Genomic DNA, 23,983 nt, shown 5'->3' with positions numbered 1-23,983 from the left:
TGAGCCACAACCAACCTCAAAGCATTTCATAATGGTGGATATTAGAGCCACCATCCACTAGTCATTTTGGCCCATCACTACATTCCGGGATGGTAGTGGTCTTCTTGAAATGTGTGCTTCAGCCTGTTGGAGAGATGGATTGAAGATATCTGAATGCACCTGCCTGTGGATTGCAAAGGCATGGAGGACACGTCCAGGGACATTGTCGGGGCCAGTCACTCTCTGTGGTTTCATTCTCTGAAATGGATTATTTTTACCATGGGTGCAGGCATGCTCAAGGTACAAGGTGTTTTGCTGGCTCACTAGCTTCTTGCTTGAAGCCAGTATAGAATGCATTGAACTCATCTGGAAGGGATGGGCTGCTTGTTAATTAACCATATAACCATTTACGGAGCCATGTTGGCCTTTTGAGTCCGCACCGGTTCACTAGAACAAGATAAGGCTTTTTTCTTCGGAACAACAAGAATGAAAGGTAACTTAATAGAGGTATATAAGATTGAGAGGCATGGCATTGAATTTTTCTACTGAAGAGAATAAAGGCCGAGTTAACCAAAAAAAACCAACAATTTATACAAAGTCAAAATGTGCACTATGTTATACAAAGTGTATTGAGTAATTTTCCCCAAAATATTGTTTTTTTTTTAAATTTTGCTTGGTTTTGTTTAGTAACCCATAATGGCACACATACCCTGCTGTAAGTGCTTGATACCTGTGACGTTGGTCAGAGACTCGTTATTGCTTCTTGGCTTCCCTGATGGGCATGCATGTCACACTAGATTTTATTGTATAGAGCTAGGTCTCCTGAATTATACACAGTGCTTTTGGCTAATTGAGAGTGCACCTCACTATGCAGCCATGGTTTCTGGTTGGGAACACAAATCGCTCTCTTGACATGCAGTCATTTATATATTTGCTGATTGGTCAGTTGGTTGCTGAGCCCTTGAATGAGAACCAGTCTAATGACTCAAAGGATGTCATCTGTTTCCTCAGTCCAGCAATGCATGACTTTTACTAACATGTCTTAGCTTCTATTTGTAGGCAGATAGAAGTAGGACTGATTTACCAAACTGTGGCCATGGGATGGTTGTGTAGTTGTGGCTGAAGATGTAACATTTGTTAAAGGTTATTGATTTCTTATGTTAATTTTGTGTTTTCCATTAATTTTGATACATAATTGGTTGTATTGTGCAATAAATTTTCTTGAGGATGAATTCCACTTTTGTTTTTTGATCAGAAACTAGATATTGGTGAGAAGTAATCAAATGTTATTACAGCTTGCAATCCCTACATGTAAACAACTGAAATATTACGTAGTCTTTGAGGTTCTAAATATTGTTTAGTGGTTTTAAGTGTTGCTTTCATTACACCAAAATGAGCTCACACAACAATGTGAATAACAACACTGGTCATGCTGTAATTTGGTAATATTCAAATTACCAATTTTCAGAATCATAAGGACATTGTTTAGTCTGGATTTGAGATGCATACCATATTTTTTTCATTAATTCTGTTGATTAGCGCTTTCTGGTTAAAATTTTCTGGTTAGTCAAATTGTTGAAATATTAACAAATAAATTCATTAAAACACTGAAGATTTTATCTAGACATTTTAAAGTTTTTTAAAACTTTATCAAAATGTCCGGTTGCTTGCTAAAAATATTAGATTGCCTATTAACAGTCTCGTCATTGAAAATGAGAAGTTACTTATAAATCACAGAAGTTTCACTTTTTCCATGAAGTATAGCCTCATTTTCCAGGACTAATACTTGTCATCGAAAAATGACAATGTAATTCTACCCTTTTGCTTGGTTTTGATAAATCATGGCATCAGGAAGTGTTGTAATATGTTTTAAATAACTCAGCAAATGATCTTAATCAAGCTATGATAAGACCTGAATAAAACCAAATAGTTTTTATTTTCTGTGGCTTCTTTTCATTATTATCCAATTAATGGTTGCATTTCTTGGACAGGCCACAAATCCTATCATGGCCTGTAGATTTTTTTTCTGGGGGGAAAAAAAGTGTTGACCTGATTTCAAAAATGATTTGCTGTGAAATATATTGTAGAAATGAAGGCAAGGCAAAGATGTAGGTGATTAGTTAAATTGTAATTTCAATCAGGAACATAGATAAACTGACTGCTAAATGTATTCAAAATTATCAAGGATATCAGATCACTGAAGGCTAACAGGTTAGTGTATATAAAGGTGAAAATTATGAATATTGAAATGTCTAAGAATGTTGAATTTTGAATTTTCGACAAAGTTCTTGAGTTGTAATGAACAGCAACTTAAATATGACTTTAGGAGCAGATCAGCCCCACTCTCATTCACCTCATTTTTAATTTTAGAAAGTGTTGATTATGATTGTGAGATGAGTTTTATCCTGGAGGATAATTGTTACATTATTCACATGAGCCCATAAGGAACTTTTGGTTTCATATGAGTCATCTTTATAAAATTGAAAATTGTGTATTCTTTAAATACTGATGCCTATTTACCCTGTCTTTTGTTCTATTTAAAGATAGATTATTTCAGTTATAATGTATTCTGACAATGTTTGTATTTATTTATATAATAGGAGTAGGACAAGACAAGCTTCTTGAGCAAGCTCTGCAATTCAATATGTTTCAGGTTGATTTTCTACCCACCCCAACATAATTTTTCAGCCCTACCTTTATTTTCGTTGATTCCTCTAATATGCAGTAATGCATTGTACTTTGAGTTGAATGCAATCAATGAACAAATCTTCATGCTATCTGTGGTTGAGAATTCCAAAATTCACCATCTTGTGAGTGAAAAAAATCTACTTATTTCAAAATGGCCTACATTTTGATTTGAGATTGTCACCTCTTGTTCTGCGGCCTTCAGCCAATGGAAACAACCAGCTCGCATCTACATTGTTGAACTTTCTAGAAATTTTGTATGCTTCATTGAGGTGATTTCTTTATCTTCCAAGCACTAAAGAACAGAAGTCTATCTATCCTTGTGTGACAGACCTGCCATCTTTGGAACCAGTATAGTGAATCTTCATTGCACTCCTGATATAGCAAGTATATTGTTTTATCGGTAAAGAGACCAAAATTGTATGTGATATTCCAGGTGTGGTCTTACCACAGCTCTAAATAATTGCAGTGAGACCCTTTGTATTCTCACATGTTAGCTTTCAGTGACCCAGATCTATTTGAATGTATTTCCCAACATCTCACATTTTAAAAAAACTGTATTTCTGATTGTTTTTCCATTGAATGGATAACTTCACACACTTACACATTATATTCCATCAGCCATGTTGCTGTCCACTCACTTAATTTGTTTACATCTTGAATCATCTTTGTATCGTCATCATTAAAACACATTCTTACTTTGTATTTTGTGTAATCAGAAAACTTGGAAATATTACATTTGATCTAATAGGCAGATTTGTAAATAGTTGAGTTCCAAATACTAATCCCTGTTAACCAAATGCAGTTTGCAGAGGTTTGGTATGACATCAGAAACCCTAGCAAATTTCTACAGAGGTGTGGTAGAAAGTGTGCTGACCGGCTGCATCACAGTCTGGTATGGAAACACCAAAGCCCTCTGAAAGATAGGATATACCGCCCAGGATATCACAGGTTACAGAGTTCTGTGTTGTATTGACGTATGTGTTGAGTAGTTTTATGTTAAAAAGTGACAGTTTGCCTTTAAGAGCCAAGGTGAAGGTGGACTGAGCATGTGCAGAAAATGATCTAAAAATTTCTGAACTTGGATGATAAAACCACCACTGGATGGTGCTATGGAGTGGAAGAAGGCCCAAAACATGAGTCATTGTCTGGAAGACAGTTTAGAATGTTGGGATTTCAAAAAGGGATGAACATTCTGAAGGCAGCCAGAAGGATCCGGACCAAGGCAGTTGTTCCTCTCTCTGCAAGCAACACAAGAAGATAATTCTGAATTTTGTTCTCTCTCTCTCTCTCTCTCTCTCTCTCTCTCTCTCTCTCATTACTTTGGCTGGGGAATTGATTTGTTTTACACTGTTATAGAAATTTGCATAGTAACCAGTGGGCATTGTTATAAAAGGGAAATTTTGAATTAAAGTTTGAAGGAAAATTTTTGTTTATAAAGCAGTTGTTCATCTTTACCCATGTGTGATGTGCCTTCTTTGTGGTTGCTGGTTTGATCTTGTATCATAATTTGGGAGAATTGTCAGGATCAAACCAATTTGGAAGCTTTAGGGGTGATTTGTGCTTAGTTATCAGTCGTCTGAGTTTGACTCAACCTCCAGCTTGAAATTAAAAATAAATGGTGAGTGTATAAATCACCAGCAGATAAACTAGCAACTATGAATATTGACCAGTTCATAGCTAACCCTTCAGTGGTTAATTTAAAAATGGCTAAAAAGTCAGAACTGATGGTTATAATTGACAAGTTAAAGCTTCTTACAGTAAGAACTGGGATGAAAAAAAGGAAATAGCCTGTGAGATTGTCAAGATTGTTAAATACTATGTAGGAAAGGGGGTATTTGAAGAAGCTGCATTAGAACAGTTTCCAAACTTCAGAGGAAGTAAAGTTGGCTTTGAGAAAACTAAGTTAGAGAGGCAGAAAGGAAAGCCGAACAAGAAGTAGTAAGGCAGGAAAGGGCAGCCACAAGGGAGGAGAGAGAGAAAGGAAGGAAGCATGAGCTAGAACTAGCTAAATTAAAGCTGACCCTAACCCAAGGAGAGGGAGAAGCCCAAAACCCATGTGCTGGTCAGGAGGAGAGGTTTCTGATCAGTAGAGAAGTGAGGTTAGTTCCTCCATTTGAGGAAGCTGAAATAGACCAGTATTTTCAGCATATTGAGAAAGAAGCTGTAAATTTAAAATGGCCACCAGACCAATGGGTCACTCCTGCTACAAAGTGTTCTTAAAGGGAAAGCCCAACAGGTGTATTCGTGTCTCACGGTACAACAAGCAGCTGATTGAAAATTTGTAAAGCAGGCTATACTCCGATCTTATGAACTAGTCCCAGAGGCTGACAGACAAAAGTTCAGGAGTTTAAAAAAAACAGCAACACAATCTTACCTGGATTCTGCTTATAGGAAGGTTGTGTGTTTTGATCGATGGTGCGCACAATGAAAGTAGAAAATAACTTTGATTTATTGAGGGAAATCATTCTGATTGAGGATATTAAAAATTGTGTTCCTGACGATATTCAAGTGTACTTGGCAGAGAAAAACTTGGCAAGAATTGGCTAAATTTGCAGAGGAATATGCTTTAACCCACAAGTCTAAGTGGACACCGGGGAAAACCTTTCAAAGGAATACTGCTGATAATCCAAGTCGAGTAGAAAGAAAATCTAGAAGTGAGGTTGAAGGAAGAGAGGAAGAGAAAAGAGTGAAGAAATTTTTTTTGTGTTATTTGCCACTATTGTAAGAAGCCTGGGCACATAATAGCAAATTGTCCTGTACTGAAAAGGAAGAAAGAGAAAGGGGTGGTACCAACTGCCTGTGTTCAGAGTAAGAAAGTTAGGGATATTTTTAAACCATTCATGACTGAAGATTTCATTTTGGTTAAAGAAGGATCTAATCAAGTGCCAGTTAAAATCCTGCGGGATACTGGAGCAGCCCAATTGCTTGTGTTAAGCAACGTTTTGAATTTCGGTGAGGAAACTGATACTGGAGATGTGAAATTAATTAAAGGCATTGGTGGTGAAGCAGAGCCTATACCTTTGCATAGAATAGTGATGAAATCAGACTTAGTTAATGGCCCGGTTACGATAGCGATAAGATCAAGTCTGCCGGTGGATGGAGTTTCTCTTTTGTTAGGGAATGATTTAACAGAGAGTAAAGTCATACCTGCAGTGAAACTCACAAGTAAGCCATTGGTTTATGAGTCCAAAAAGGATTTGGAAATCTACCCTGCGTGTGCCATTATTAGAGCCATGTCTAGAAAAAAGGTAGAGGTAGAGAAAGTCTATGATGATCCTGTAGTGGAGGCAAGCATTGAGGACAAACCTAAGGAACAAGCTTTGCTGTTGTCAAGAGAAGAATTAATAGCTAGACAAAAGCATGATCCTGATCTTGCTGGGATAAGAGATAAGATTCTGTCTCACCAGGAAATTGAAACTGTGCTAGTAGGTTACTTTGTTCAAGATGGAATATTGATAAGAAAGTGGAGACCTCAAGTGATAACTGCCAGTGAAAACTGGGCGGTAATAAGGCAAGTTGTAATTCCCAAAATTTACAGGAATGAAATATTAGAGTTGGCTCATAGTACACCTTTAGGAGGTCACCTTGGAGCGAAGAAGATGGTAGAAAAGATAAGTGAACAATTTTATTGGCCGAAATTAAGAAAGGATGTGAACTTTTGTAGAACCTGTCACACTTGTCAACTGGTGAGCAAGCCTAATCAAGGACCACCAGTGGCACCTTTACAACCCATCCCTGCTTTCGGGGAATCCTTCTCAAAAGTGATAGTGGATTGTGTTGGTCCATTGCCAAAAACCAAAGCAGGAAATGAATGTTGTTAACACTCGTGCACAACTTCAAGGTTTCCAGAGGCTATTCTCCTGAGAAACATTAAAGCAAAGGTGATTGTGAAGGCTATGCAAAAAATTTTCACACTGTTTGGCCTACCAAGGGAAATTTAATCAGACTAAGGGAGTAATTTTATGTCTGGAATATTTCAACAGGTGGTTTATGAATTGGGAGCTCATCAAATTGTGTCAACTGCCTATCATCCTGAAAGTCAATGGGCCTTGGAAAGGTTCCATTTAACTGTGAAAAATATGATGAGGGCTTATTGCGTGGAAAATAAAAAGGATTGGGATGAAGGAATCCACTTATTATTGTTTGCTGTTCGAGAGGCAACTCAGGAGTCTCTTGGCTTTAGTCCATTTGAGTTGGTGTTTGGTCATGAAGTCAGGGGTCCATTACTATTGTTGAAGGAACAGTGGATACATAATGATATACAATCAAATTTGTTGGATTATGTTTTCACATTTAAAAACCGATTACATCAGGCTTGCGAGATGGCAAGGAAAAATTAAAAAAACTGCTCAGGGAAAAATGAAAATTCGGTAGGATCAAAAAGCAAAAATTAGGGACATTAAACCTGGTGACAAAGTATTGGTTTGTTTCCAATGCAGTCAAACCCTTTGAGAGCTCAGTTTTCAGGACTATATAAGATGAAATCAAAAATTAACCAGGTCACCTATGTCATTGAGACGGCTGATCATCGAAGAGAGACACAGGTCTGTCATGTGAATATACTTAAACCTTTCTTTGAGAAAATGACTGAGGAGGAGACTAGGATTCCAACCAAGGTGCTAGTTATAGAGGAAAGTAAGGAGAAGATAAGTTTCGTGGAAGGTCATGGAACACAGAAAGTGATAAGCTCCAGGTTGGAAAATTCTATAGTTTTGCAAAAATTAGAAACCAATTTTATGCTTTTGACTAAATATCAGAAAGGGAAGAAATGAAGACATTACTTATGAAATTTAAGGATATATTCCCAGATGTTCCAAGAAGAACTACTGTAGCTTGTCATAGGCTAAGCCTATTAAGCAGGAAGAGAGCAAATTGTTGGACCAAGAGGTGGATTATATGCTCAAAAATGACATAATTCAAAAATCAAGGTCAAATTGGAGTTCACCCTGTGTTCTGGTGCCTAAGCCAGGTGGCTCAATTAGGTTTTGTACAGATTATCAAAAGGTAAACATGGTGACAAAGACTGATGCGTTCCCTATTCCCAGAATAGATTATTGTATAGATAAGGTGGGGAAGGCTTAAGTTTCTTACAAAAATTGATCTCTTAAAAGTGCATTTGTTACCCCTTCGGGATTGTATGAGTATAATGTTATGCCTTTTGGGATGAAAAATGCACCTGACACATTTCAGAGAATGATTAATGCAGTAATTCAGGGTTTGGAGCACACAGGAGCCTATACCGATGATTTAGTAATTAGTACAGGTACATGCTGGGACGTGGCAGCGAGGTCCTTGGGTCGTAGGTTTTATATCGGAGTGGCCTTCTCCTATGCAGGTTTCTTACCCGGGCTGGAAGGGCCTGCCTCCCCTCCTAGGTCGGACCATACTGCCCGGACTGGGGCCAAGGCCGCCGCTGCTTTCCCTGTGCCCGGACTGGGGCTGCCGCCTCCTACTTTCTGCCGGACCGGGGCCTCCGCCTGCCTCACTCGACCGAGGCCGGGGCCGCCGCCTCCCCTTACTGCGCGCACTGCACTCCACCTAAAAGCTCCTTTGTGCAGGCCCGAGGACAGGTCCACGTCCTCCCCCTCCACGTCCTCCGCCTCAAAAGATGCTAACAAACTCAAGCTAGCATGCTGGAACATCAGAACCATGCTAGACAAGGCCGACAGACCTGAACGTCAGTCTGCCCTCATTGCACATGAACTCCTCAGACTTGACATCGACATAGCCGCTCTCAGTGAAGTCCGCCTTGCAGATATAGGGAGCCTCCAAGAACGTGGCGCGGGCTACACACTCTTCTGGTCTGGCAAGCCTATGGATGAACAACGCCTATCTGGTGTAGGCTTCATGGTCAAGAACTCCATTGCCTCCAAACTCAAAAACATCCCGACAGGGCACTCGGACCGGATCATGTCCATGAGACTCCCCCTTCAAAACAAGCGTCGCATCACCCTCATCAGTGTCTATGCTCCAACCCTCCAGGCGGAACCAGCAGAAAAGGACAAGTTTTACACTGACCTGCGCAACCTCATTCAATGCACCCCTACAGCCGACAAGGTTGTCATCCATGGCGACTTGAATGCTCGCGTCGGCAAAGACTCAGAAACCTGGCCAGGAATCCTGGGCAAGCATGACGTCGGCAAGTGCAACGACAATGGGTGCCTCCTTTTGGAGCTCTGTGCAGAACAGCGGCTTGTCATTACAAACACCCTTTTTCAGCAGAGGGACAGCCTGAAGACTACCTGGATGCATCCCCGATCCAAACACTGGCACCTCCTGGACTACGTCCTGGTGCAAGAAAGAAACAAACAAGATGTGCTCCACACTAGGGTCATGCCCAACGTGGAATGCCACACTGACCACCGGCTGGTTCGCTGCAAGCTCAACTTTCACTTCAAGCCAAAGCCCAGGAACAGTAAAGCCCCCAGAAAGAGGTGCAATGTTGGAAACCTGCAGTCAGACGAAGTGAGAGGAAACTTCCAGGCAAACCTCAAAGCAAAGCTCGAGGATGCAATCCGCCTCATGGACTCGTCCCCTGAAACCTTCTGGGATCAGCTGAAGACTACCATACTGCAGTCCACTGAAGAGGTACTGGGCTTCTCCTCCAGGAAAAACAAGGACTGGTTCGATGAAAACAGCCAGGAAATCCAGGAGCTGCTGGCAAAGAAGCAAGCTGCCCACCAGGCTCACCTTACAAAGCCGTCCTGGCCAGAGAAGAAACAAGCCTTCCGTCGCGCATGCAGCCATCTTCAGCGCAAACTCCGGGAGATCCAAAATGAGTGGTGGACTAGCCTCGCCAAACGAACCCAGCTCAGCGCGGACATTGGCGACTTCAGGGGTTTCTATGAGGCTCTAAAGGCTGTGTACGGCACCTCACCCCAAGTCCAAAGCCCGCTGCGCAGCTCAGATGGCAAAGTCCTCTTCAGCGACAAGATCTCCATCCTCAACCGATGGTCAGAACACTTCCAATCTCTTTTCAGTGCCAACAACTCAGTCCAAGATTCCGCCCTGCTCCAGCTCCCTCAACAGCCCCTAAGGCTAGAGCTAGATGAGGTCCTCACCCGGGAAGAGACATATTAGGCAATTGAACAACTGAAAAGTGGCAAAGCAGCAGGTATGGATGGAATCCCCCCAGAGGTCTGGAAGGCTGGTGGCAAAACTCTGCATGTCAAACTGCATGAGTTTTTCAAGCTTTGTTGGGACCAAGGTAAACTGCCTCAGGACCTTCGTGATGCCACCATCATCACCCTGTACAAAAACAAAGGCGAGAAATCAGACTGCTCAAACTACAGGGGAATCACGCTGCTCTCCATTGCAGGCAAAATCTTCGCTAGGATTCTCCTAAATAGAATAATACCTAGTGTCACTGAGAATGTTCTCCCAGAATCACAGTGTGGCTTTTGCGCAAACAGAGGAGCTACTGACATGGTCTTTGCCCTCAGACAGCTCCAAGAAAAGTGCAGAGAACAAAACAAAGGACTCTACATCACCTTTGTTGACCTCACCAAAGCCTTCGACACCGTGAGTAGGAAAGGGCTTTGGCAAATACTAGAGCGCATTGGATGCCCCCCAAAGTTCCTCAACATGGTTATCCAACTGCACGAAAACCAACAAGGTCGGGTCAGATACAGCAATGAACTCTCTGAACCCTTCTCCATTAACAATGGCGTGAAGCAAGGCTGTGTTCTCGCACCAACCCTCTTTTCAATCTTCTTCAGCATGATGCTGAACCAATCCATGAAAGACCTCAACAATGAAGACGCTGTTTACATCTGGTACCGCACGGATGGCAGTCTCTTCAATCTGAGGCACCTGCAACCTCACACCAAGATACAAGAGCAACTTGTCCGTGAACTACTCTTTGCAGACGATGCCGCTTTAGTTGCCCATTCAGAGCCAGCTCTTCAGCGCTTGACGTCCTGTTCTGCGGAAACTGCCAAAATGTTTGGCCTGGAAGTCAGCTTGAAGAAAACTGAGGTCCTCCATCAGCCAGCTCCCTACCATGACTACCAGCCCCCCCACATCTCCATCGGGCACACAGAACTCAAAACGGTCAACCAGTTTACCTATCTCGGCAGCACCATTTCATCAGATGCAAGGATTCACAACGAGATAGACAACAGACTCGCCAAGGCAAATAGCGCCTTTGGAAGACTACACAAAAGAGTCTGGAAAAATAACCAACTGAAAAACATCACAAAGATAAGCGTATACAGAGCCGTTGTCTTACCCACACTCCTGTTCGGCTCCGAATCATGGGTCCTCTACCGGCATCACCTACGGCTCCTAGAACGCTTCCACCAGTGTTGTCTCCGCTCTATCCTCAACATTCATTGGAGCGACTTTATCCCTAACATTGAAGTACTCGAGATGGCAGAGGCCGACAGCATCGAATTCACGCTGTTGAAGATCCAACTGCACTGGGTAGGTCATGTCTCCAGAATGGTGGACCATCGCCTTCCCAAGATCGTGTTATATGGCGATCGTGTCAGAGGTGCACCAAAGAAGAGGTACAAGGACTGCCTAAAGAAATCTCTTGGTGCCTGCCACATTGACCACCCCCAGTGGGCTGATATCGCCTCAAACCGTGCATCTTGGCGCCTCACAGTTCGGCAGGCAGCAACCTCCTTTGAAGAAGACCGCAGAGCCCACCTCACTGACAAAAGACAAAGGAGGAAAAACCCTACACCCAACCCCAAACAACAAATTTTCCGCTGCAACCGTGTCTGCCTGTCCCTCATCGGACTTGTCAGCCACAAACGAGCCTGCAGCTGACATGGACATTTACCCCCTCCATAAATCTTCGACCGCGAAGCGAAGCCAAAGAAGACAGGTACATGGGAAGAACACATGCTTGAATTAGAGCAGTTATTTCAGAGACTGGTGGAAGGACACCTCACAGTGAATTTGCACAAGAGTGAGTTTGGACATGCCACTGTAATTTATCTGGGTTATGTGGTAGGACAGGGACAGGTGACACCGGTTGGAGCGTAAGTATTGGCTATCACTGTGTTCCCTATCCTCGGTAATAAGAAAGCTCTTCGGAGATTTCTGGGTATGACTGGCTACTATCGTAGATTTTGTAAAAACTTTACAGAAATTGCACTCCCATTAACAAAACTACTTGGAAAGAAAAAATTGTCTGGTCAGATGCATGCCAGGAAGCGTTTCTGAAGTTAAAGGCCATTTTATGCCATCAGCCTGTACTTGTGTCCCCTATCTTTGAAAAGCCATTTTCTTTAGCTGTGGAAGCCAGTGACAAAGCGGTTGGTGCTGTACTGTTACAGAAGAAGGATGGTGAGGGAGTAGAACATCGTATTTCGTACTTATCAAAAAAGTTTAATGACCATCATCGAAATTACTCAACCATTGAGAAGGAGTTATTAGCTCTTGTTTAAGTGTTGGCACATTTTGATGTGTATATTTGCATCATAATCCATTCGTTTTTCTGTTTAAAATGAAAAATAAGAACAGACGGTTATTGAATTGTAGCTTACTATTACAAGAGTATGATTTAATTATTACACACATAAAGGGGATGGGTAATATAATAGCAGATTGTTTGTCAAGATGTTAATCTGGGTAGATATGAATCTAATCACATACTGTAAAAAAATTGAGTTTTTATTTTATTTTATTTATGTAATACTTCCATTAATTGTTAAAAAATTTGTTCTTGTGGACCAAATTTTTTTTAAGCAGGGGAGGTGTAACAGAGTTCTGTGTTGTGTATTGACCTATGTGTTGTGTGGTTTTATGTTTAAAATATGCAGTTTGCCTTAGAGAGCCATGGTGAAGGTGGACTGCTGAGAGAGTGGGAAACAGAATAAGCATGTGCAGAAAATGATCTAAAAATTTCTGGACTTGGACGATAAACCACCACTGGGTGGTGCTGTGGAGTGGAAGAAGTCCCAGAGCATGAGTCATTGTCTGGAAGGCTGTTAAGAATGTTGGGATTTCAAAAAGGGATGAACATTCTGATGGCAGCCAGAATGATCCGGACCAAGCAAGTTGTTCCTCTCTCTGCAAGCAACACAAGAAGACAACTTTGAATTTTGTTCTCTCTCTCTCTCTCTCTCTCTCTCTCTCTCTCTCTCTCTCTCTCTCTCTCTCTCTCTGAGATCTTTTGGCATTTTGTTTATGATCTTTGCTTCGGTTGAGATGGAAGTTTTGTGAGTCTTGTGTGTTTTGTGTTTGTTTTTTGTCTGTTTTTCTGTTGGCTGGTTGGAAATATAACTTAGACTTTAATTACGTATGTTCTATTTAGGCTGGGGAATTTATTAATTTTACACTGTTATAGAAATTTGCATAGTAACCAGTGGGCATTGTTATAAAAGGGGGGGATTTTGAATTAAAGTTTGATGTTGAATTTTTGTTCATAAAGTAATTGTTCATCTTTACCCCTGTGTGATATGCCTTCTTTGTGGTTGCTGGTTTGATCTTGTAACACAGGCAAAACCTTCCCCACTATTGAGCACATCTACAGGGAGTGCTGCCATCGGAGAGCAGCACCAATCATCAAGACCCTCACTACGCAGCACACGCTTTGTTCTCATTGCTGCCAGCAGGAAAGAGGTAGAGGTGCCACAAGACTCGCACCACCAGGTTGAGGAACAGATGCTACCCCTTCACCATCAAACTCCTCAATGACAATCTCAATCATAGCTTCATTTAAGAACTCTTACCTATGCACTTTATTAATTTTCTTTTTGTTCTTTCTGTATTGCATGATCAATTTGTTTACAGTTCTTTATTTACAGTTTGTTGTGTACAGTTTGTTTTCTTCACTACCAATTAGTGGTAATTCTGTTTCACCCGCAGGATAAAGGAATCTCAGGGTTGTACGTGATGTAATGTATATACTCTGACAATAAATCTGAAATCTAATTAGTCAGTATTTTCCTCCTTTTACCCCTCCTTTCTAAATAGTGGGGGATCATATTTGCCACCCTTTAATCTGCAGGAACCTTCCCAGATAACACAGTTTAAGTCAATAATCAAAATGTCTATCTCCATTGTGATTTATATTGCTGATTCATGAGGACCTTGGGATTTATCAGTTTTTATCAATTTTTTTAATACTGATTTCTTCCCTTCCGAATTTGCAGCGAATCCTTATTTTTCTATATTTTCCAGGATGGTTTTTTGTGTATTCAGATTTGCAGACAGTGTAATGGATTTGTATTAATCTTTACTAAGAAATATATATTTTATAACTAAAGTTAGTTTGTGGGCTGGATACAGGGTCACACACAGGTTACATCACATTTAGAGACTCAGAGAGAGGGAGAGAGAGAGTTAATTTCAGAGTTACTGAGTCTGGAAGGATAATACCCTAATGGAACTCAAGTGGGTCTTATTGATTCAGGACAGTGGGTGGTACACAGCATTATAATGGCAGCTGTGCAATTAAGAAAGTTCTTCCTAGAGCAACTTGTTCTCAGACTTTATGGAATTAACCACTCAAACTAACTTCTTTTGCATAAATATAGTAAAATAGTCTATACGACGCTTACATACAAAATAAAAATCCTTTAAAAATGTTCATAAATCAACCAAAAAATTTAAATTTCCAAGCAATAAACATTCAAGTCCCCTCCCCCCCACTACCCCCTTCCCCTTAAGTTAAACAGGATAAATGGATACAGGGTCTTTCTGTCCACTTTTCGAGTTTACAGTCTATTTTACTAAAAAAAGTATAAAATCAAGGGAAGATCATAAATTTGCAACAGCAATGTTATATTTGTGCGCCAATATAATTCATATACGGTTGCCAGGTCTTGAGGAGTCTATTATGTTTGTTTTGTAAATTATAAGTGATCTTTTCCATAGAGATACAACTATCCATTTCTGATATCCAGCTTGCCAAAGGGATCGGTGTATTTAACTTCCATGTGACTGCCACACATTTCTTGGCTATTACCAGTGCAATCTTAGTAAATGATATTTGATACTCTGTAAGATGATTACTAAATATCTATAATATTCCCCAATAAATACAACTCCAGGTTACCAGAAAAATTAACTCCAGTAATCTTTGTTAAGACTTCTGACACTTCTTGCCAGAAAGAATTGACCTTGATAAATGACCACACTGAATGAAGAAATGTTCCTCTATTTTGCATTGAAAATATTTATCTGATATATCTGGTTTTGATTTGTGCAATCTTTGTGGAGTTAAATATAATTGATGCAAAAAAATTATATTGTATCAAACCATCCTAGTTTTGATAACCAAAGTTACCCAAGCTTTACGCCATTCAGCCCAAGACTGTTCCAATATATTCACTGCCAAATCTGCTTCCCATCTTTCTCTCAACCTATGTATTCCACACTTCTTCCTGTCCATTTGCAGGGCATAATGTATTCGAGTAATAAATTTAGTTAGTCTACCCATCCATAACATATGCTCCAATTGACTCACTCCCAGAGGAGTCTTATCATTTCCCCAAGTTTCTCTTGGAAAAGTTCTTTGTTGTAAATAACAAAGAAAAGTGCCATTTGGAACATCATAAGTTTGTTTCATTTATTCAAATGACATTTAAACCCCATCTCTGTAGCAGTCAGCAATGTAGCAAATTCCTTTCTGTGACCATATATTTAAAATCTTATTTCCCATTATCATAGGCAACATATAGAGTGGAGATCTTAAAGATATTCCAGTTTTCCTTCCTATATTGTCATTAATATCTTGCCAGACCTTTATCAAATGAATCAATATAGGGCTTGAGCTCTTTCTTTTAATTAATTTCCAATTCCATTTATAGATTAAATCTTTAGGCAATGTTTCATCCATCTCATGCACCCATTTTTGTAAATCAGTTTTGAAGTAAAATGCCAAAAATCACAATTGTGAAGCCAAATAATATTTTTTAAAATCTGGGAGCCTCAATCCCCTAATTTATGATCCCACATCAATTTTTCTAATGCTTTTTTAGGTACTTTATTATTCCATAAAAATTGTCTTATCAAACCATTTGTTATTTAAAAAAAACTTTTTTGGTAAATATATTTGTATTGACTGGAAAAAATATTGAATATTTGGCATAATCTTCATTTTAATACAATTAACTCCTTATTAATGTTAGGGACAGATCCTTCCATTTCTGTGTCTTTTTCTATTTTTGCCAGCAGAGGGGAGTAATTCAACTTGTACAAGTTATTCAAATTGTTATCGAGCATAATTCCCAAGTATTTAGTCCCTTCACTTTTCCATTTGAGCATACTATTTGCTTTAAAACATTTGTAGTCATGATTTGTTAATGGTAAAGTTTCACTTTTATCAATGTTTATCTTGTATCCTGATACTCTTCCATATTTTGTTAAAATTTCTTACAGTTTTTCTATTGACCTTTCAGGTGTATATAAAACAGTGTATCATCAGCATACAAACTGACCGCCCCTCATCATTTGTGCGAGAAGTTCTTCTTTGGCTTGGCTTCGCGGACGAAGATTTATGGAGGGGGTAAATGTCCACATCAGCTGCAAGCTCGTTTGTGGCTGACAAGTCCGATGCGGGACAGGCAGACACGGTTGCAGCGGTTGCAGGGGAAAATTGGTTGGTTGGGGTTGGGTGTTGGGTTTTTCCTCCTTTGCCTTTTGTCAGTGAGGTGGGCTCTGCGGTCTTCTTCAAAGGAGGTTGCTGCCCGCCAAACTGTGAGGCGCCAAGATGCACGGTTTGAGGCGATATCAGCCCACTGGCAGTGGTCAATGTGGCAGGCACCAAGAGATTTCTTTAGGCAGTCCTTGTACCTTTTCTTTGGTGCACCTCTGTCACGGTGGCCAGTGGAGAGCTCGCCATATAACACGATCTTGGGAAGGCAATGGTCCTCCATTCTGGAGACGTGACCCACCCAGCGCAGCTGGATCTTCAGCAGCGTGGACTCGATGCTGTCGACCTCTGCCATCTCGAGTACTTCGACGTTAGGGATGAAAGAGCTCCAATGAATGTTGAGGATGGAGCGGAGACAACGCTGGTGGAAGCGTTCTAGGAGCCGTAGGTGATGCCGGTAGAGGACCCATGATTCGGAGCCGAACAGGAGTGTGGGTATGACAACGGCTCTGTATACGCTTATCTTTGTGAGGTTTTTCAGTTGGTTGTTTTTCCAGACTCTTGTGTAGTCTTCCAAAGGCGCTATTTGCCTTGGCGAGTCTGTTGTCTATCTCGTTGTCGATCCTTGCATCTGATGAAATGGTGCAGCCGAGATAGGTAAACTGGTTGACCGTTTTGAGTTTTGTGTGCCCGATGTAGATGTGGGGGGGCTGGTAGTCATGGTGGGGAGCTGGCTGATGGAGGACCTCAGTTTTCTTCAGGCTGACTTCCAGGCCAAACATTTTGGCAGTTTCCGCAAAATAGGACGTCAAGCGCTGAAGAGCTGGCTCTGAATGGGCAACTAAAGCGGCATCGTCTGCAAAGAGTAGTTCACGGACAAGTTTCTCTTGTGTCTTGGTGTGAGCTTGCAGACGCCTCAGATTGAAGAGACTGCCATCCGTGCGGTACCGGATGTAAACAGCGTCTTCATTGTTGAGGTCTTTCATGGATTGGTTCAGCATCATGGTGAAGAAGATTGAAAAGAGGGTTGGTGCGAGAACACAGCCTTGCTTCACGCCATTGTTAATGGAGAGGGGTTCAGAGAGCTCATTGCTGTATCTGACCCGACCTTGTTGGTTTTCGTGCAGTTGGATAACCATGTTGAGGAACTTTGGGGGGCATCCGATGCGCTCTAGTATTTGCCAAAGCCCTTTCCTACTCACGGTGTCGAAGGCTTTGGTGAGGTCAACAAAGGTGATGTAGAGTCCTTTGTTTTGTTCTCTGCACTTTTCTTGGAGCTGTCTGACGGCAAAGACCATGTCAGTAGTTCCTCTGTTTGTGCAAAAGCCACACTGTGATTCTGGGAGAACCTTCTCAGTGACACTAGGTATTATTCTATTTAGGAGAATCCTAGTGAAGATTTTGCCTGCAATGGAGAGCAGCGTGATTCCCCTGTAGTTTGAGCAGTCTGATTTCTCGCCTTTGTTTTTGTACAGGGTGATGATGGTGGCAGCACGAAGGTCCTGAGGCAGTTTTCCTTGGTCCCAACAAAGCTTGAAAAACTCATGCAGTTTGACATGCAGAGTTTTGCCACCAGCCTTCCAGACCTCTGGGGGGGATTCCATCCATACGTGCTGCTTTGCCACTTTTCAGTTGTTCAATTGCCTTATATGTCTCTTCCCGGGTGAGGATCTCATCTAGCTCTAGCCTTAGGGGCTGTTGAGGGATCTGGAGCAGGGCGGAATCTTGGACTGAGCGGTTGGCACTGAAAAGAGATTGGAAGTGTTCTGACCATCGGTTGAGGATGGAGATCTTGTCGCTTAAGAGGACTTTGCCATCTGAGCTGCGCAGTGGTCTTCGGACTTGGGGTGAGGGGCCGTATGGCCCCTCACCCCAAGTCCAAAGCGAGAAGTTCTATCTCCATGACAAATAATGCCAGAGAGAGGGGGCAGCCTTGCCTACTCGATAACTCAATGGGAACATTCCTGATGTTTGACTATTGGTTATCATTTTTGCTTGTGGTTTTTGATATAATGCCCTAATCCAGTTAATAAATCCTCATCCTATATGTAACTTTTCCCTTGTTTTAGACAAAAAAGGCCATTTGAGTCTATCGAATGCTTTTTCTGCGTCTAGTGATTCTACTATATTGGGGGTCCTTCCTTGATTGAGCAATTATGTTAAATAATTGCACCAGATTATTTGACGCTTGTCCCACTTGATCTGTATGTATTAATTTAGGTAAATACTGACTTAGCCTGTTTGCCAGTGCTTTTGCTACTATTTTTTAGTTTGCATTTAAAAGAGATATCGGTCAGTAAGATGTTTTCAGAGGGTCTCTTTTTTGGCAGCACAGTAATTATTGCCATTGAGAAGGAATCTGGCAGTATATGGGTTTCTTCTGCTTGTCTATTACATCCATGAATAAAGGCATTAGCAAATCTTGAAATTCTTTTTAAAACTCAGTTAGGAATCCATCCGCGCCTGGAGCTTTGTTAGCCTGAAGAGTACCTAATTCTTTTTCAATTTCCTCCCTAGTAAAATGTAAATCTAATTTTTGTCCTCATCATTCAACTACGGGAGTTCCACACTATCCAGGAATTTCTTTATTTCAACCTGGTCTCCTGGCGAGTCAGATTTGGAAAATTTTTATAATATTGTTTAAATATTTTATTTATCTCTTTCTGATCATATGTAACTATCGTTTTCCTTCTGTATGGCATTTATAGCTCTTGCTGATTCTTCAGCCTTCCCTTGCCATGCCAGTATTTTATGTGCCATTTCTCCTAATTCGTAGTATTTCTGTTTTGTTTAATATTATCTTCTCTACTCTATATGTTTGCAAAGTATTGTGTTGAGTTTTATTATTTTCCATTATTTTATATTCTGTTCCCCTGTTCTCTGATATTTTTCTAATTCCCTTATTCCTTTCTCCAGCTTATTTATATCTACATTAAAATCTCTTTTTAAAAAAAATACAGAATGCTTTATGAATTTGCGTGTCATCCTTGCGCAGGGGCCATGCTATCCTTCTTTGTATCGTTCCAATCTTAGTATATGTGCTGCTGAAATGAGCACATTAAATTCTCTTTTAATCTTTTTTGTAAATGAAATGATTTGACCTCTTAAGTATGCCTTTAATGTATCTCATATTAAAAAAAACTATTATCTGTCGATCCCAAATTTGTTTCACAAAAAAATTCAATTGCTGTCTTATAAATTGTCTAAAATCGTCCCTTTTTGGCAACATCATATTCAGTCACCACCTATATTTTCTTTCCTGTTTCTCTGATATTTGTATGACTAAAGTTAGTGGCAAATGATCCAAATGTAGCCGGGTAATTATTCAGTTTTTACTACTCTGTCCTTCAAACTTGACGATATTAAAAACGTCTATTCTAGTATGTGAATCATAATTTTTAAAAATAAAATGAGTGATCACTTTCCTTAGGATTGGACTGCCTCCACCACCCATCAAATTTAAGTCTTTCATATATGAAAGAGTTAACTTAGTCGCCTTAGCTCTTGTTACTGTTTTTGCTGATTTATTGAGAATTGGATCCAAACAAAAATTAAAGTCTCTCCCAATCAATATATTTTGCCTTCTCTCTGCTGCTTTTAGAAGCATATCCTTCATGACTGCCTCATTGTCATAATTTGGGGTGTATTCATCAATGTCCAAGATTCTGATTAAAGTTTCCTGTTTATTGGGGAATAAGAATTCTGTGTATTTTCATAAGCAACTCTCAGGATCATTTATCCTTGAAGCTCAGCAATCTCACCAAATGGGTCGAGGGCGGGCATCACCCATTCTTCTCAGTCCAAGCATTCGATGAGCATGTTCAATATGGACTCGTTTGCTGAGTTCTTCGGTGTGAAGGATGTGAGGAATCCAAGTCTCAAAGAATTTCACAGCACCTCTGCCTTCTGCACCTTCTCTCAGGCCAACTATTCTCACATTGTTCCTCTAACTGAAGTTCTCCATGTGATCCATTTTGTCTGGAGGTTGCTTATCTGTCACCCATTTTCAGCTTGCTTTTTCAATTCTTCAATTTGTTTGTCATGTTTTTCAAGATCTCTCTCAGTGCTATCCATTCTTTCAGTTAATTCACTAATGACTTCACCTACCTCTTTCACTGAAGTGGTAAGCTCTTTAATAGCAATCTCCACATTTGTGAAACGTTGTCCCAGACCTCTGAATTCTTGCAACAAAGTTTCCAGATCTAGCATTCGTTGGGAAGAAGAGGCATCTCCACCCATGCTGTCCATTGAAACTGTTGGCGAAGCTGGAGCTTTTTCCATCGTTGATTTTGTTTTTTTTCCATGCTATTTTCTAGTCATCCTTCGACTGTTTTCTTCAGAAGATATATCCATACATTTTCCAGTCAAAATGTTTTTTTATCAAAACCACTTTTTGGTTGTCTTTTGGTAACATTTCTCGGAGCGATGAGGTCAGATTTTTTAATGGATATGAAGTGATAATTTGAAGGAAGGCAAAAGGTCATCTACTATGAGTTGTGATTTGAAGAAATGAAACAGAAACAAGGTGATGTCATGTCACATGATTTCAGAGAAAATATAACTGAAGGCAGAGATGAATATTTTGAAACTAGTCTGAAGAAATTCACAATCCTGTAAAGTAAATAAGACCACTTCGCTATTGATTAAAAATGAAATTGTGAAAAACTGACTCCGTAATTCTTAGGCAAGATGAGAGGGAGTTTGTGAAATCATTCGTATGATGAAATATCTCTCTGAAAGACAACTCATCAAAAGACTGATGAGTTTAAAAAGATTTGAAGACATAATGTTTAAAAGTGCTTCATAATTACTTCTGAACTGCAATTTAAAAATTTTCAAGTATCACAAGATGAGTAATGCTGAAGTTTAAATTGACTTTTCATACTCAAGCTTGTGACAGATTATAGATATGTTTTTGGGAGATAAATTGGGGCAGGAGTTTTGGTGTAGGTCTCACACAAACCCTTTAAAACAGATCTTATTTAAAATACTGGAGTTCTGCTCAAGCCTGGGAGTATTTGCAAAAACTTTGAGGAGTGCCCAAGAGACTTCACTAATGGATTGTTGTTTTGAAAAGCAGCAGATGAAAGAGATCGGAGGAGTAGTTCAGAGCTGCAGGCTGTCTGGGAGTGCAGCTTGCTGTTCTAAGAGGGTCATGTGGTTTTTGCAAGCAGAGAGAGTTGAACAGCTTTTTCTCTGAGAGAGAGATCAGTTCTGCAGTGCTACAGGCAGCAGCGGTAGTTGGGACTGGAACAGGACAAGCTGGAGACCAGCTGGAAAGCTTGTGGAAAACCCCATTTGGAAGATGGGTTGCGAGTGCTTAGTTCAGCCTGGTCAAAGCCCTTGTGGTTCATACAAGAGGAAAGGACTGGCTGCCTAATGTTTCACTTGAAATAAGGGAAACAAAAAAGAACTCTGTGGTGACCAAAAGAAAGAGGTTATCATCTGGAAAACCCTGATGGGGCAAGTTTCTTTGGCAAGACACTGAAGTGGCTGGTTACAAGGAATCAGTTGTGGGTGTCCAGCGAACAACAAATCTCTCTCTAAAAACCGACAAGAACCTTCCTGAGCAGTAACCATTTACCTGGTGAACTTCATAAATGTTAAATTCTGTGCACAGTATAAAAATTGCCTGCAACCAGTGAACTTGGAGGAATGAGAAGTGAGATTGGACTGTGAACCAAAGAACTTTTCTGAACTTACACACATACATTACATACACGTGCACTTAGAATTAGAAGGGGGTTAAGTTAGGTTAGTTAAGTTAATAGTAATAAGTTAAAGTTTGATCCGTTTTAATGATTAAAGGTAATTAGAAGCAACTTTGTTTAAGTAACCATTTGTCTTGCTGCTGGATTTTGGGGTCCTCTGGGTTCATAAGCTCAAATTGTAAAGTTTTGGATTTTTGACCTCTCTCACACACATTTGCGCAGAGTGGGAATTAAGTTAAGAGTCAAGTTCAGAGATAAGTAAGAAATGTTATGTTATTAATAGTTTAATTAAAAAAACTTATTTTGATTTACCATTGTCTGGTGAATTTTACATTGCTGTTGCTTTGTCAGTACTAATGAATTCTTCTAAGGACAATAATGCCCATGATGGACTTGGTTAGGTTTGCTACTTTCTGTGGCCTGCATTCTTGGCCATGAGTTTCCAAACTTGGCAGTTGTGTACCTTAGAAGGTTCAATAATAAGGTAAATCTCTTCAGATTTCTTAGAACAGTGATTCTCAACCTTTTTTGTCCGTTCACATGCTACCTGCTATGTGGTTAGTAAGGGATTACGAGGTGGTATGTGAATGGGAAAAAAAGGTTGAGAATCACTCTTTTAAAGTAAGGGTATTGCCTTGCCTTCTTCACAGTTGTCTCTGTGCTAGTTCCAGAATGTCGACTCCCAGGAATTTGAAAGTGCTGACCCTTCTTATCAGTTATTTTAGACTGAAAGGTCTAATGTCAATTAAATTTTTTCACTTCAAACTTGATATAAACATATCATGTATATATACTGTTAATCATTTCTTTTTTACAATGTTTCCTGTCTTTATTATCATTTTCTTGTATTTTGCTATCCATTTCTTGTTCATCTTTAAAATTCTCAAATATGATTCATAGGCTTGCATTTTCTGGCAACTTTATCATGTTTTTTCCTTAGATTTAACATTATTTATTCTATAATTCATGGTTGGCTCTGTTTTCTTGTTTGTCTTTGTGTCTTAAAAAACCTTCTATGCCTGCTTTGAGAATAAGAACCAAGCAGTGGCTACTAGAATCCCTGCAAAGGCTGAGGATCCTGTGATATCTGTCTCGGAGGATGATGTCAGACATCATTCAAGAGGGTGAACCCCTGCAAGGCATCAGGCCCTGATGGCGTACCTGGCAGGGTACTAAAAATTTGCGCCAATCAACCTTTCATTGCTGCAATCAGAGGTTCCCACCTGCTTCAAAAGGGCATCAATTATCCCAATTCTGATTCTGATGTATATTTATCATGTATTTTGTTTTGTTAATTTTGTAATGCAAGCCATGTTTACTAGTACATCCTTTAATGTAGTTTTCCAATCTCCCACAGCCTCATTCTGTCGGAGTTGCTTCAGAATGCATGCTCTGATGTCAATTGAATTACTTCACCTCAAACTTAATATAAACATATCATATTCTTGTCTCTATCCTGGAGGTCCCATTGGAAATATCCTCTTGTTATAAATCATTTTTTATTATAAAGAATAGATCTAAATGCACGTTAACTACTTAATTCCTCAGGATACTGATTTACATTACAAATATAAAGGATTAATTCTTGTAGTCATTTGATTTGCCCATTCCATAGGCAGATTAAAATCTCATTAAAAGCTCTTATTAACAGTGCTATCTGACCCCCTTTTCTTTATTGACTGACCTTCCCAAATGTTGAATACCCAAGAATAATTAGTTATCAGCTTTGATCATCCAGTAGCCACATTTCTGTAACTGCAATTAGATTATATCAGTTTACAAAGATTTTCAGTTACAAAGTTACCCACCTTTGTTACAGATCAATGCGCATTTGATGTATTTTCTGCAATCTTACCTGAATTGCTGACTGCCTTCGTGTCCATTATATTTATTTTGCATACATTTCTAGCTTTGGTTTCCAGCTTTCAGAATTTATTGTCATGAACAAGTCACAAAGTTCTATGTTTTGCAACAGCATCAAAGTACAAACATTCATATAAACCACCTTACAAAAATAAATTTAAAGAAATGCACGAAAAGTCAAAGTAAGACA

At 40.0% G+C, this 23,983-nt stretch overlaps 1 protein-coding gene and 1 non-coding gene across 3 annotated transcripts in view; one reads left to right on the top strand and one right to left on the bottom strand.

Moving 5' to 3' along the window:
* The window catches only part of disc1 (DISC1 scaffold protein), a 168,269-nt gene that overhangs the window by 16,560 nt on the left and 127,726 nt on the right, over positions 1-23,983 (top strand). The gene's annotated exons all lie outside the window — the stretch shown is intronic.
* LOC138737811 (U6 spliceosomal RNA) lies at positions 19,170-19,276 on the bottom strand. The gene has a single exon (XR_011341253.1). It is a non-coding gene; the product is annotated as a U6 spliceosomal RNA (small nuclear RNA).

Source organism: Narcine bancroftii, chromosome 6 (assembly GCF_036971445.1).
Source record: "Narcine bancroftii isolate sNarBan1 chromosome 6, sNarBan1.hap1, whole genome shotgun sequence".
Classification (NCBI taxonomy): Eukaryota; Metazoa; Chordata; class Chondrichthyes; order Torpediniformes; family Narcinidae; genus Narcine; species Narcine bancroftii.
Note: the sequence above shows the minus strand (reverse complement) of the source record. Positions and strands in the feature narration are given on the sequence as shown.